Genomic DNA, 2932 nt, shown 5'->3' with positions numbered 1-2932 from the left:
ATGGGGCGAGTGATCCGTGGTCAGAGGAAAGGTGCCAGCTCAGTCTTCTGCACCCACGTGAAGCACAGGAAAGGTGGGGCTGCCAAGCTTTGGGCTGTTGACATTGCCTAGAGGCATGGCTATATTAAGGGTATTGTAAAGGACATAATCCATGATCCAGGCCAAGGTACTCCTGTTGCAAAAATATCTTTTTGGGATCCTTACTTATTTAAAAAGAGGATAGAGTTGTTCATTGCTGCTGAAGGCATCCACACTGGCCAGTTTGTGTACTGTGGTAAGAAAGCTCGGCTCAACATTGGCAATGTCCTCCCAATTGGCACTATGCCTGAAGGGACCATAGTGTGTTGTCTTGAAGAAAATCCTGGGGACTGGGGTAAGCTTGCCCGGGCATCTGGAAACTATGCCACAGTGATTTCCCACAATCCTGAATCCAAGAAAACACCAGTGAAGCTACCTTCAGGCTCTAAGAAAATGATCTCCTCTGCTAACAGAGCTGTGGTTGGTGTTGTTGCTGGAGGAGGTCGTATTGATAAACCCATCCTTAAGGCGGGTGGTGCTATCACAAATACAAGGCCAAGAGAAACTGCTGGCCTCATGTCTGAGGTGTGGCCATGAATCCTGTGGAACATCCCTTTGGAGGAGGTAATCAACAGCATATTGGAAAACCATCTACCATTTGGACACCCCAGTTGGATGAAAGGTTGGTCTCATCATTGCGGGGGTACTGGTCAACTCTGAGGTACCAAGACTGTACAGGAAAAGGAGAACTAAAGTACAGAATCCTGACAATAAAAATTATTTTGGAAATTGTAAAAAAAAAAAAAGAAATGAGTGAAGAAAAAGAGACTCCTCTGACGCTGTGTAACGGCAAGCAAAGTGGGATTTTTTGCTGATTTTCTGTGTGTATTATTCAGTTTCCCAGCCTCAATTTTACATGCTTCTGCACTGAGCCAATCAGACATGTGCAAGTGGGCTCTAACCAGTTAGATATGTACATGTGGGCTATAGCAAATCAGATGCTGACTAGAACTGTATAGAACTCAACAGCTGGTGTTGAGAAGGCAGGCATTAAGGGAACCAACATTGAGAAAGGGACACAATGCTCAGAGAGAGAAGCAGCTTGAGTGGGTGGAGGGAGGGGACCTCTAAGAGCTGGGAGGAGACCTCTGAGAGCTGGGAGGAGACCTCTGATGGCAGAAATTTGCTGAGTGAGCCTCTGAACTTTGAAAGCAAATAGAGCTGTGGGGTAGAGACCTGCCCATGGGAGGCAGGCTTAGCTTGAGCCCCTTTTGAGAGCTGTTAGAGTGAATTGAGTTGTTATTACTGAGCCTCTGGATTTTGGAGGTGAATTGAGATGACAGTGCTCATGGTGTATTTCAGTATTGTTGTTGCCCTGTTAAGTTTTGTTTTCCCAACTGTCAGGCAGGAGTAGGGAGAGCTTGGAGTGGAGTAGTCCCCATGAGCTGAGACCTGGAGCAGGAGCAAAGAGCTGCCTGTATATTAATTCAGAAGAGGGTGGGAGCATCAGCTGAAGAACCATGGGACTTGAAAGTAAATCTCGAGTTAAGACGAAAGAGGATTTTACTTAGACACTTGGTATTAATTAAGGAGATTGTTCTTACAGTGAGTTAGGGGTGAATGGTGTGGTATTTTCTGCTACCCTTTAAGGATGTATTGTGCTGGGAAAGACCCAAGCCTGGGACCCCCTGATTGTGTAAAATCTGGCCAATAGGGTGGTAGGGTGGATTCTTAAAATCTCACCCACTGTAACTGGTGTTTTAAAAAAATTTGTCTATGACTGAAAGAAGGCTTGAGTTGAACTCTTTCAAGGCAGAAACCACACGTTTTTCCCTTGAATTTCCCACTACCCCTAGACTGCAATAACCCCTAGACCTCAACACTGGTGACTTCCTTCTGTTGATTAGTTCCAATTCATCCTGTGAGAGCAAAAGATGGGTCTTCCTGTCTTTCTTAGCATAGTATCTAGCTCTTAATAATGGCTTCTTGGCTTGATTTACAACAATAATAATCTATTGGATTAATATTCCGTGCTTAAATAACAGCAACAGACATGAATTAAAATCATGAAAAAAAACCCCATAACTTTTTTTGTATCAACATAGAGCAATTATGTCTATAACTTCAAGGAGACTTTTAAGAGATATGGTGTTGTTGTCAGACATGCCTGACTTCTTTGTGACCCCATTTGGGGGTTTCTTGGTAAAGACACTGGAGTGTTTTGCCATTTCTTTCTCCAGCTCATTTTATAGATGAGGAAACTGAGGCAAACAGGGTGAAATGACTTGCCCAGGGTAGTAAGTATCTGAGGCCAGATTTGAACTCAGGAAGATGAGTCTTCCTGACTCCAGGCTTGACATTCTATCCACTGGGCACTTAGCTGCCCCTTTGAAGAGATATATCATATTGATTATACTCTAGGTATAACATCAATTGTATCACAATATTTTCATGCTAATATTATGTTATAATCAAACCATGTTAATTTGAATAAGTTCATTACACCTACCCACGGTCAGAATAAAAAAAACAACACGTACATTAAAAACAATTCTAGGATACAACCAGAAAGAAACAAAATTATCTTTATCTCTAGAACAATTCAACTACCTGTACAGAGAGAAAAGAAAAGAAGGAAAAGAAATAGAAACAAAGTGTCTTTTCTAAAATGAGAAAATAAAATGTGCTTCTGAAATAAAAATGACCTCAGACAAAATGTCTGTCTTTCACAATCAAAGTTTTTGTCTTCTCTAATTGCTAACCTGAGGCAATACCCATTCAATTTCAAATAGGAAGCAAAGGTGACTGACATCAGGTTTTATCCTCTCATACGCAAAAAAATAAGTCTGAAAAAAAATTCCTTCCTTTGAAGCCTCTCTCAAGCAAACCAACCAACCATGCAAACACACATTTA

The 2932-nt window shown here is 41.8% G+C and overlaps 1 pseudogene; it reads left to right on the top strand.

The window, feature by feature from the left end:
- LOC138151337 (large ribosomal subunit protein uL2 pseudogene) lies at positions 1-842 on the top strand (annotated as a pseudogene).
- Positions 843-2932: the final 2090 nt, after the last annotated feature.

Source organism: Petaurus breviceps, unplaced genomic scaffold (genome assembly GCF_028583685.1).
Source record: "Petaurus breviceps papuanus isolate PSGF00001 unplaced genomic scaffold, PetGlider_PUasm1.0 90897, whole genome shotgun sequence".
NCBI lineage: Eukaryota > Metazoa > Chordata > Mammalia > Diprotodontia > Petauridae > Petaurus > Petaurus breviceps.
This window is presented reverse-complemented; position numbering and strand designations above follow the sequence as displayed.